The sequence below is a fragment of the Centropristis striata genome, chromosome 3, assembly GCF_030273125.1.
Source record: "Centropristis striata isolate RG_2023a ecotype Rhode Island chromosome 3, C.striata_1.0, whole genome shotgun sequence".
NCBI classification, from domain to species: domain Eukaryota; kingdom Metazoa; phylum Chordata; class Actinopteri; order Perciformes; family Serranidae; genus Centropristis; species Centropristis striata.
Genome location: NC_081519.1, coordinates 19191552 through 19203826, shown reverse-complemented (window position 1 = coordinate 19203826; position 12275 = coordinate 19191552).

Here is a 12275-nt window from a genome sequence, read left to right as displayed (position 1 = left end):
CTACAACGTCTGCAACTCCATAAAACGATTACTTTTCATAAGGTACACACACCATCCAGCACATACACATTGAACATTGATATTCGCTGGAAACTATTCTAATATTATTGGAACTTACAGATGAGATGAGTCAGGTGTGGAAATCCAGAGTGAATTGGGTTACTGACCAGGTGTAGGCCTATCACACAATGGGGCGGAGCTCCCCTAAAAGGCGTCCAATTGGAAACGGCGCGATGTCGCAACACGTCCTATGTAAATAATGACATTTTGAAAAATATCTTAGGTCAGTCAGAAATCTTAGGTCAGTCTGACTAACGGTCAGCAAGACATGCCCTAGACACACAAATCTACACAAATCTTGCTTTTATAGATAGACAAGGAGCCCCTCAGTCACCAAGATCCCCGCCATGATCACAGCCCATTATAACTGCTCCGTGGCGATCATTACTCTAGCTACCATACCATCCTGTTGCCTTTGGAGAGGGAAAGAAGGCTAGATGAGTCACGTCTGGATTTTGAACTCTCCCCTGCAATTCTGCTGAGCTACTGTAAAAGTCATCGGCAGTGTCTGGTGCCAGGCTCCTTGTGTCCATCTGCCAGACTGAGATCATACCACGAGATGGGAAGCGTGCCAATATTGTTGTAATCCTGTTGTGGGCATGGAAATAAGATGACAAAGATGCTTGTTTGTGCTACATATTACATTGAAATGCTTTCATTCACTGACCTAATAACGGCTTTAGATACAGTCAGCACCACCATCCTGTGTTCTGGGCATACAGAACTGCATTTATTAACAAAATGGCCATGCTAAAAGTGTTGCTTTACATTTCATGCCTCACTAAGATAACTGACATACAAGATTGACTAATGGATCCAAATGCCCATTAACATAATTGATTTAATGACGAAACGTTTCCAAAATCAGAGCAGAACATCATGAATACCCACAGTGAACACCCTGGATACTAATAATGTATCAGAATACGCATAAAGAATAAACACAAATAACGTGACAGAAACGTCGTATTTTTCTGTCTGAAGTTGCTTGTTATTATTCTGTCCGCAAGTCAGCCATTATTTTGATCAAATGATCAAAAGTACAGAATGAAGATGAAGATGTGGAAATCCACATTCTAATTAATTATATGCCAATATTAAATCAATTGTATTAATTGAAGGCACAAAATATGATTTGCCAATGAAAATCAGGTTAGAAAATACAACATTTGTGTAAACCACACCCATTTCTGGTCTTTTATCCAAATACAGACACTGAGAGAGATAGTTTTGTTGTTTGAATGAATATTGTCAACTGTCTCAATCCTTGCATGGTCAGTTTAACGCTTTGAACAGATCCGCAAAGATATTCACTGACTCTTTCAGTCACCTCGTCTTCATACTCCAACATAAATCTGCAGATTTGTCAGAGCGCCCCTTGGTCTGGAACTAGAGGTGTGGATTTCCTCTGAAAAGGCTGGTTTGTAAGGAGGGAAATTTTAGAACTTGACGACTATTAGTCAGATGACATTAGCCTCTGGGGGAAACAGAGTATACAATATTTCAGGGTTTTTTAGTTCAGTTAGGAACTTCACGCATGAAAAAAGGAGTTAGAGACAAAGTCTAAAATTGGTTTGTTTCCTAAGCAGCCAGTTTACATGCAATTAAAAAAGCTAATATAAACCTAAATTGCCGTCAGACAAAAGCCAATGGATTCCCAAGATTGCATTTAAGCCAATGCATTATGATTCATTTACACACTACACAGACTGTTCACCAGCATGCAGCCAAAGGCAGACATTGGTCAGTACTATTTGGACTTAGAACAGAAACCAGAACACTTCCGATACCAAAAACTTGTCCCATTGCCCACTGATTCTGCATTCATATGCAGATCTCTCCGAGAGATTAGAGAGGAGGAAGTGGAGCTTATTGCTAGAAGGTGACCATCTGCAGGGCCTAAGGCGAAGAACAGGTCAACCATGTGGTAATGGTTGCTTCTCAGTGCCATGCTGCTAAAGCACTGCTCAAGGCAAAGAAACATGTGTAGCTGTCCCTTTCTGGCTTCCAAGCTACAACCGTCAATAGGAGACATCTTTTTCACAGCAACCTCAGGGACATCTGGTTGGCAAAAGAAGCAAAACACCCACCTGCCAAGTCTGACTCTTGGCAACAAAACATCCAGCTTGGTTTTGTGTTCCAAAGAACACAATAGGCAGTGTTTGTGGTTGGGAAGCCAGTGAGGGATCGTGTCCTTTTCATTGTAGTAGCAGCTATTCAGAGCAGAATCAGCCAGATGTTGGTGGGGGTAATTGATTTAGGTGCAGGTGAGACATGAAATATTATAATACTTCAAGACAGGATTCCTCTTCACAACTCAGCCAGTTTTATCTTTAGTCATGATGATCACAAGGTAGACAATAGATATACAGTGGTCATGTTACAAAGTCATCAACCAGGATTTACATGTATGCCCTCTGTGATTGAACTCCTACTGCACCACCTTTTTAAGCTCATTCAAATGAGTGAAGCCTCAGTGACCCAAGTTGTTTGGTGTCAGGGCCCTGAGTGGAGCAGGGTGGGGTCTAAAGTACAAATAAACCCTCATGCATGAGGACCAATGTGACTCCAAGCCAACAGTGGAGTTAGCAGTAAGAAAAAAAAACACAGTGCAGGAAATGAGACATTTCCAACTGGGAGAAATCCAAAGTTTAAAAAATGACACATTTTATTTAATTAAGCAAAGCCTGCAAGCCTGTTCAGCAGCCAACTTGAGCCCACTACTATACTTACATGGCATACTTCTCTCACTGCAACACTGATCTTTTGATCATGACAGTGTACTTAAGTTGTAAGTGCTCACCCTTTTGCTGACACACCGCTCTCCTGAAAGTTCTGCTGACACTTGGTGTCACTGCACTTGTTCATGTAGCATTTCATAAGCCCAACCTTCACAGCAGCATCCACCCGTGAGTCTGGGGAGGGAAATTATCGTCACTTACAGCTTCCTGCTGTGCTGAGCTTGATGCTTCCTGAGGGGAGTGATGAAATCAGATCTAAGATGCCAAAAAAAAACACTCCACATTTTACATTCCACTAGAGGTGACCCTGAACAGGCAAATACTGCTCAGTGGGCTGTGTAATGGCAGCATTATAAAAAGTCTTATTTTCAAACTGATGGGTCAGAATTTGAGTAAACTTCTTACTGTCTCATGCAGCTACGATGCAGTAAGTCTGCTCTCTGGGAGTTTGTCCCATACCTGAGGTCATGTATGAATTTATAGTCAGATGATCTGAATTGCCCTACTGTGAACTACTTTTGAATCCAAGCCGCCTCACCAACAGAGGTGCCTCACAGACAGATGGTTTCCATGACAACATCATTTGATAAGCTCTCTCAAAGCGATCAAAAGTGAGGAATAAAAAGCCACCTATTCAATAAGTCATAGACTGGTGAGAGCAACTCTATCACTGCTTTGTGCAATTTCAACGTCACACAATGACGAAGGTTTCTTCAGGTGGAGGGCAATTATGTCTTTGTGAATTAAACTCTGGTGAGACAGCGCTCAAATGAAGATGTGCTGTCAAAACATGTGAGGAGGAATAGGAGTAAATGACAGTTATGTGAGATGACTGAGAATCTGCACAGAGAAACATGATGAGAAATGGAGTCAGTTTAGATTGTTAGATGGAAAAAAATAGTTCCAAAATGAAATCTTTTACAACTTTTTAAGTAGATTATTTATCAGAGGTAAATATGGTAAAAGCAAGTAAAGTATGGATCAAGATTAGTTTTTACATCAGATACAATGCCGTAAATATCTAATATTTTATTTATTGTAATTAATGACATTTCACAATAAAATTCTTGTCCAGGAAGCATATTAGATACCATCTGTTTCTCTCTTATTGAGCCATCTGAGACTGTTTACTGGCCTTACATACTACTTTGCACCGCATCACTGAAAGCATAACACACATCTTCTGACATAGTGCGTGTACCAAAACAACTTCCATACTTAATGTTTATTTACCAGCACTCCGGATGATTAATTTGCGTCAACAATTACAGTAAATGCAATGATCACAGATTGGATGACACAACTTTACTGATGCAACCATGGCAACCTGGAGAATAGGATCCAGCATCTTGATAGGCTGTCGCCGCTGCGACTAGGCAGCCTGGTTGCATAATGCTCTCAACCTTGACTTTGATGTGTTCCTCTTTATATCTCTGTACCTGCAGTGAATGTTCATGTTATGTGTTTAGACCGATTAAAAAAATATGATTACATTTAAAGGGGAGAGTATTAAAAGTGATAGAGGGGAACCTAAAAGGAAAAAGGGGCATTCATCAACTGCTGTTTCCTCTTCTTAGAGGTTTTAGTCTGCATATAAATTCTGCATTATCTTGGTATACTAATAATATTGTCAATCGCTCATATAGTACACAGCAAGATAACAGTGAAAACTATTAGCAGACAAATGATGTGTCTTTCTCTGTGTGTGTGTGTGTGTGTGTGTGTGTGTGTGTGCGTGTGCGTGTGTGTGTGTGGAACAGCCCCAAAAACTTTGCAAACTACTTCCAGCAGACTTGAGCAGCAGAGAGTTTAGCTTCTGTCAAAGCCATCTGGTGTTCTTTAATAAAACGTGTTTGAACTGTGTCACTATTTTTTTCAATTGGTCTCTCCGTTTACGCAACGCTGCGTGCCGTGCTGTATAGAAGAGAGAACACAGAGAGCAGCAGCATAAAGAGAACAGGATGAGAAAAAAAGTGTGTGTGTGTGTGCGTGTGTGTGTGTGTGTGTGTGTGTGTGTATGAGAGAGAGAGAGAGCTGGTGGCAGTGGGTGGGTGGGTGTTGGGGGATGGGGGTGCTGAGAACGAGTATAAATGTCACTTTAAAATGCAGCGCCTTCCCTCTAACACATGACCGTCACTTCACCCATTTAAAATCTAATTATTACTTTGTTCCTTGTTAGAGAAACTGTATGGATTTCATAATAAAGCGTGTTATGAATCTGCCAAATTTATATATACTTTCAAGGAGTCTATTAAAAAGTTAGAGACTAATGGTGACAAATTATGCATTTACTGAGATTCAAAGGTTGTATGATCAGCAACATAAGCAAATTATTCTTCCCTGAATTAATGGAGTTCATACACAGCAAGCTACAGGAGATACAGTTATAAGAGTCACAAAACAAGAAAGAAGTCTGTTTGTATGTAAGGAATTTGACCCTTCTTCTCACTTGATTTATTACCTCAGTAAACATTCTCATAATGACTTTATGTTCTCAATCGTTAGTTTCAAGTCCTCTTCGATACAGCATGAGGATCATTTTGTAAATTATGGTCCAATTTAGAGTAATGGATGATAAAGTAGGGTTGTATTTGGGGCAGGGCTACCATATGATTGACAGGTCACTACCAGCATTTAAGGTCTGTTCATCTTAGAACTATCACAGTGTATTTTCACTTCATCACAGTTAACTAGAACATTTTGTCACTTATAAATGTCTTGTTCAGTGTTCAGTTGGACTAAAAGACACTGAGAAAGTCCAATCCCTACGTGTTTTTTTAGATTTCTTTCTATTCAATGTATCAATGCCTACTGAAAATGTGAGAGTCTGAAAATGTGAATGTCTGTGTCTCACGGAGACCCCCGTTTTTTTTACACCACAAGTCTATTTTTGTCGCATTTAGAGATACGTTTTATGCATAGACAGCTGCTTAAAGCACACAAATATCCTGCCGCATCTATGTTCATTCATCATCGATTCTAGTCTGTCTGTGTTCCTGCTTCACTACATGCAGATTCCCCTCACTCGCTACTGGACGGAGAAATGAAATTAATCAATATATAGGCTGCAAACACTGTTGATTTTTTCCTATAAGGCCGACATGAAAACTATTTAGTAGATCAGTAGTTTCAGTAAATTTCTGCTGTCAGTCAGCCTGCTGAAGGCAGTTCAACCAGCTGTTGTCCACTCAGCTGCTGCTGACAGTCAGCAGCAGAGTGTAGCTTGCGATCTGAGGTGGTTTGGAGTGTTGGTTGTGCACATCCTCAGAAATGAACGATAAGAAGATGTGGGATCAGACTGGATGTGACCACATCAGATACACTAGAGAGGTAGTTGCTACAACAATGGTGGGAGGTTTTGAAGGTTTTAAAAGTTTTGAGGATTGATTACGTACTAAATTATTATTGTTAGATCAATCTCCTCGCCATTTTTGTTTACACCACGCAAATTCCTAAGCTCTACTTCTGTGTTTTATCTAAGCCCTTACATGGCCGGATTTATGTGAGCATTTATGTTTACGATGCAGCCAGTCGTATGCACGTATGCGTGGTCCAAAAGCATGTATATTTGAGCCTTAAGGAGTCGCTGTTCTTTTTTAATAATGGATGCCCATTGCTTACCAAGCTGTGTAGTGTTAGCATTAGCTGACATAACATCATTCTACTTATCATCCTTTCTATGCTTTTACAAAGAAACAGTACGTGGCAGCCATTGTCCACAAACCAATGTGTGATGTCATGGTGACTACGTCCACTGTCTTTGGAGCATGGACTGTATAGCACCTCCATCAACTGTTGTTCAGGCAGGTGGACAAGAGCGATGTGTGAGGGAAACTTTGTGCAAGGACACAGATTCTTCCAAAAGCCTCAAGTGAGCCTCAGTAAGAAAAGGCTGTTAGCCTACTGGAACCCCAAAAATGTGTTTTTGCCCATTGATATTCGAACACATGTGTCTTTCTGTCTCTTTCGATATTTCTCTGTTAGCTGCTACAACTCAAATGGTGAAGTGTGGCTTTAGATGACTAGTGTGGCTGGCTCGTCATCCGATGTATCATTTTATTGTATTTATTTTGGTAAACACCCCTGAGTGCAGGATGAGTCATCAAACATTTCAAAACAATTTTAATTGGGGTTTTTTTCCAGAAAGACGGCTTTTATGTAAAATTAGTCCTATACTGATTTTTTGAGATACATTTGGCATATATCAAGACACAAATGAGCAATTAACACAGGAGTGCACCGGGTTAAATCTGGGGAAATGTTTTTTCACTTTTTTTTTTCACATTAAGTGAGTATTCCTGCGTGTGTTGTGTGTGTGTGTGTGTGTGTGTGTGTGTGTGTGTGTTAGAGTAGAGAGGAGGGGGGTTTATTGGTAAGAGGGAAGCAGAGAGCAGAGGAGCTGACCTCAGAAGAGGACACTTTCTCTGCTCTTAATTACCAGAAATTCCTGTGAGAGAAAAGATGTTCATCTGCGCTGCGAGCACTGTGGCATCTTTTCTTGCTCCACAACCTCCCCCCTCCACTCTCCACTCTCACACACCCTCTGCCTTTTGTCACATCCTCATTTAATGATGCTCCTGCGGAGAGAAAAAAACGTGAATTTTCACCAACTTCCAGGATTACTCATGAATATTTCAGTGGTTTGTGAGGTATATGGTATGGTCCATGGCTGGTGGAGAAGACGGACTGGATCAGCACTTTATCCCCACCATCTCCCGATGATGTTACAGCAGCTGGAGAATCAATCCCCACCCCCCAAACTTGACTGGGCTGTAGCTGTCAACTGTCTCAGTGATGGGAAAACATTGGATGCATGTGGTGGTGATTTTATTCACAGTGAGAGGGGGTCGGATATGATTCCTGCGTGTCTGGTTGGATTACCAACACTTGCTGTATTACTGCTTCTTATCTTTAGCATCCCATGGTGCCAAATGAGTCTCATTAGAAAGCAGTTACAGATGGTAAAACATAAATATGTGTATCCAGATTGTTTTGGATGCATTTCAGCTTGCACTGGATGTTCCGGGAAGCACTGACCTTGTCACGCAACAAATATTTCATACTTAAACATATTCAATATGGCCCTAAGTGGAATCAGTGTGCGGGCAAATTGTGCTGAAGATAATGTATCAAATAACAGGCTAAATCCAATTTCACAAACACATCCCCTTGAGGTAAGATTCAGATAGCTTGACTGCTGATCCTCACTTGCACACACACACATGTACGCACACACATCGAGAGAAGAAAGAGGCAGCAATCCCTTATTGTATTCCTATAGATATCAGAGAAATTGAATTTTTAAGGGAGCGAGCATCTTTCATTTTGTCACAAGCCGTCTAACAATGCCTGCTCACAATGGATTTTCTATCTATAAATGCACATCTTCCGATAGCAGCCAGGCATGCTGAGGTGAAGTGCCGTTATTCCATCAGTGAGCTGTTATTGGCTTGTTAATCCCAAACACATTGAGTTTGGGGGTTAGTATGGAAAAAGTAGATTAGATCCCACGGGTCTCCGAGGTCAAATGTTCACATAAAAATGCAATGATTTTCCCATGTATATGTGCTGAAAACACACAGTTCATGTAAATGACACAAACTGAGGCAGCTGATTATTTCCAGGACAATGGGGAGATGAAATATACCTTCCTGCATGGCAGATATATAGCTTTCCTATATCGAGTCTCGTGGATGCATTGTTGGCAAAAAAAAAGTCCATCCTCGTTACACGTGTTTGTAATCCATAACAGTAAAAGGAAACCTGTCCTAACCGCTGTGCATTCTCACCGATGCTTCTGTCCAGCAGAAGTCCAGCATGTTTACCTGTCAGAAAAAAAAAACCCTCAAAACTCGCTGCAGCCAAATGTCTCAGGGAGATAATGTAGCTATGTTTCTCCAGAATACAGAAAGCCTTCAGGGCAGGATCTGGCAGCAGGAAAGATGGACAAACAGTATCTGCTGTGGATTATGTTTGTGAACAGTGACACTACACAACTCTGCTTCTAAAAAAAGTTGCATTGAGTGTGATCATTCGCTAACCCTTTTTGATACATTTTCAATTGAAAACTGTGCAAACTGATAAACATTATTTAAAGTAAATTTACATTAATTATGAATTTGATGCTGCTACACATTCCCAAAAAGATGGGACATGTTTACCACTGTGTTACATCACCTTTTTAAAATTGAATTTTTTTTCCATTCTTGCTTGATATGACTTCAGTTTCTGGGTCTCGATGTCATATTTTGCGCTTCATAATGCGTCACACATTTTTCAATGGGGGACAGGTCTGGACTGCAGACAGGCCAGTCTACTACCTGCAATCTTTTCCCTTGGAGCCATGCTGTCGTAGCAGAATGTGTCTTAGCATTGTCCTGCTGAAATAAACTGGGACGTCCATGAAAAGATGTTATCTGGATGCCAGCATGTGTTGCTCCAAAACCTGTATATGATATGACATACCTGTCACTAGTTTTTTGCATGCCAATTCCAATAGCCAACTTCGGTAACTTATAAGTCATAGACACCACAAGCACAAATGTGTACATCTTTTTTTAGTAGCTCATGGAAAGAGTTTCTGTTGTGCCATGAGCTTCCTGCAGTGTGTAAATGTATTTAACATTTTAAATACAGTCATGGAAAAAATTATTAGACCACCCTTGTTTTCTAGCCATTTTCCATGGTTTTCTTGATAAAGATTTTGGTTATTCTCAAAAAAACAAACAATGGAAAATGGCTAGATATCAGCTCTTGAATTAATGAGCTTTTTTCGTTGTTACCATTATATTTGTCCAAATAAATGTACCTTTAGTTGTAGCAGGCATTAAAATGAACAAGAAATTAAAGAAAAAGGGTGTTCTAATATATTTTTCCATGACTGTAGATGTTTCTTTATTGCCTGTGTTGTCTCCTAAAGCAAAAAAAAGTGAACGAATCACAGAGTCAGCTGGACTTAGCAATGTGACCTCTCCAGCTGACTCTCTCAGCTTCCACTGTAATGGTAGATAACAATGAGTCAGTGAGTGTGGAAGCAGATGCTGGTTGGTCACACATGTTGAAATCTTTTATTTAAAAAGAAAAGAGCTTTTTGGTTTGTTGTCTTAAAAAAACACAACAGGTTACCTTCTTCTTAACATGGCATGGTTATGCTTGAGTGCTTTTATTGTCCGTAACGGTATTTCAAGAGTGTATAAACATAAGGTCAGCACATTAACTTCCTTCATGCTGAATATAATTATCGATGTCTTGATCCCAGTTAACCTGGCGGCTCACCGGCTGCTCCTTCATGTACTAAGTGGCGCCCGTGCCGGCCGTGTAACTCGTCTCAGTACAGAGATAAATCTCAGAGCAGAGACAGTAGCCCGAAGGAGTGGAGAACACGATGGCTCAGTTAATAAAAGCCCCGGGGTGAGAAGTGTCAGTCAGTAACTCCCTGCAGAAACCCACTGGACCTCAGAACACTCCCCACTGGGAACATTAGAGAAACAGGCCCTGTGGCTAGACACACTCACACACACACACACACACACACACACACACACAGACACACCTTAACTCTTTAAAGAGGGCTAATGATTTTTGGTCAAGGTTTTGGTGAGGTGGGAACCATATATTCTAGGGCTGTCAATTGATAAAATTTCACTAATTAATCATTTGCAGTTTTTTAAATGTGTTCTTGTGCACACAACATAAATATTACACAGCAAAAAAGCAACATTATTTCTTTTTGGAATAAGGCCGATTTTATAAGCTTTCGCAAACCACTAATAAAGGCATCAACCAATCACGTTGAGTTGTTTACTTACTATAAAACAACACTGAGGCTTTGTAGTCTGAACCAAGGCAGTAAACGTCTATTTCTATTCCTAGAGCTCTGACAAAGATAGCACATACCAGATACTCTATCCATTCTTACCTTCCACAATAAAAGCTAAATGCACTGCACTTGTATAGCATTTTTCTAGTCAAAGTGCTTTAGCACTACAGATCATTCACCCATTCACACACACATTCATACACTGGTGGTCGAGGCTACCCTACATGGTGCCACCTGCCACCATCAGGCATTTATTCACACACCAATGAACGCAGCATCGGTAGCAATTTGGGGCTCACTATCTTGCCCAAGGATACTTCCACATGTAGACTCCTGATAGGCATATAAGCATTAGACATACATACATGTTACATAGAGCTAACTCAGACTGATTTTGCTAACAGGAAAGTCATTAGTTTAGCCTGTACAACAACATATCAGACTACCAGACACTGCTTTTGGTCAACAGGATCGTGGTTGCTGGCTCTCAGCAAAATATATTAAAATAGTGTTACAACTGTCAAAACTTTACACTGTCAGCGAAAATTTCACTGGAGAGTATTTCGTGTAGAACGGCCTTCAGATGGTGGCATGTAACAATGGATATTTGTCTGAAAAGGGGAGACTTGTGGGTATATCATGATATTGGCAACATTCCTACTTCTTAACGTAGTGGCATAAGGATTTCCCATTAAATACCTCAACTGTGGCGGCCCGCCAGACTGTCATGTGCTGCGCTAACGTCACATTTCAAGCTACTGAAAGTATATTTACACTATCATAACATAAAATTATTTTGCATTGTATCTCTGTTCGGCAGAGTGTCTGTCACCCGTCAGTCATTCAAAACCCGAGTCCGTCCTCCTCCAAGACATGCACATGCATTCACACTCTTACACACACACTGAATATACCGAGTTGCCGTGCCTACCTGTCTGTATCAGTCCCGTCCCCATATCATCTCTCAGTGTATGTGTGCGCGCGCCAAACTAAATACTATCAACCTGTCCAGGCCATCAGAGGTCGAAACGGTCCAAACGCACTGTTGCATTATGCCTGCGTTAGCCGCAAGCTAACATTAGCTAACAATTAAAGTTGTGTTTATCACAAAAAGCTACTATTACTTCCTGTCGCTAAACAATGCAGCTTTCAAAATAAGTGTGTGTTAAATCCACCACAGATTTACAAGAAGACTGTCAAAATAAGATGCCTTAAATAAAACGTACAGGAACCTTTATTCTCCTTAACAATATTTCACTAAAATATGCAATGAGTAAGATCAGTGTATATGATGGAATAGTGGCTTTAGAATGTGTGACAGGCACCAAATTTGGGCTTTTATGAAAAAAATCCCAGGGCCATGCCCCCAGACCCCCTAGCAAGCTATTTTACAACCCTGTCTGGCTACTCAATTTCCTAGTGGAAAGCCCTGTTGACTGTGAAAAATGTTATGTGAGGTGTTTGCTCACATTTAGCTCTCAAAGTGGACAAGATTGATGCATTTTACAAAAAAAAAATTACAAAATTTTCTCCAGGGGGCCCCCCGAACCCCCTAGGTGGATAGTTTTTATCATTAGCTAATACTCAAGGGTAATTTTTTTGTATTTTGTAACTGTTGAGATTTGCACTTTATACTACATTTTAGATTTAAGATT